This window comes from Arachis ipaensis, chromosome B09, assembly GCF_000816755.2.
Source record: "Arachis ipaensis cultivar K30076 chromosome B09, Araip1.1, whole genome shotgun sequence".
In the NCBI taxonomy this organism is placed as follows: domain Eukaryota; kingdom Viridiplantae; phylum Streptophyta; class Magnoliopsida; order Fabales; family Fabaceae; genus Arachis; species Arachis ipaensis.
The window spans coordinates 708767-709797 of NC_029793.2; positions in this window are offsets into that span (position 1 = coordinate 708767).

The window sequence follows — 1031 nt, forward strand, 5'->3', positions numbered from 1 at the left end:
TATTGAATAAAATATGGCAAAGTTCAATAATAAAAAATAAAATATATCAAAGTAAATAAGAAAAGAAGAAGCTAGAATTTGATTAAAAAAATGTCAGTCATAATAGTAGACGATTCGTCTCCATTCTCAAATTGCATTTGCATTGGATGCATGTTTCTTTTTCTATTGCCTCAATTTACAGACAAAATAAATGTATTTTATATTTAAACGACAAACTTGTTACCATCAAAGGTTAGTTGTAATAACATTATATATATACCATGCATGTAAAGTCAATTTAAATCACAATCATCAAAATATATGAAGATTTAATTTTGATGGGTATGCTGTTTACATAAATATTTTACACATATATTTAAAAAAACTTAAAGTATTAAGAGCCAACACTATTTAGCCAATGATTGAATATTATATTAAAAAAGTTATTTAAAACTAGAAATTAGAGTTAAATCTCAATTTGGCCCCTGAAATTTGGTCAGATGCTCAGAATGATCTCCACAAATTTGTTGGCCTCAATTAGAACCCTCAAATTTATAATTGTGGCTCCAACTTACCACTGCGATCATCTCCGTCACCGGAATGCTGATCTAGCGCAAGTGCATGACATGGTGGACACTACTTAAACGACGGCGCATTAGTTTCGCGCTCAAACCCTTTGAAAACCATACAGTGTAAGGGTTTTCTTGATATTTTGCAACTTATGATCGTCCTAGCGGAAAGAAAGAGAGTTTTAACCGACAAAAAACTGAAACGACGTGGTTTCTAAAGGATTTGAACGCAAAACCAATGCGGCGTCGTTTAAGTAGTGTCCACCATAATGTAATTGTATCAAATCAGCATTCTACTGACGAAGATGATCGCAGGAGACAAGCCAGAGCCATAATTACAAATTTGGGGGGTCTAATTGAGGCCAACGAAATTGTGAGGGTCATTCTGAGTATCGGACTAAATTTCAGGGCCAAATTGAGATTTAACTCCAACAAAAACATCTAAAACTCAAATAAAAACAATATTTGAAAATAAACAGAGTA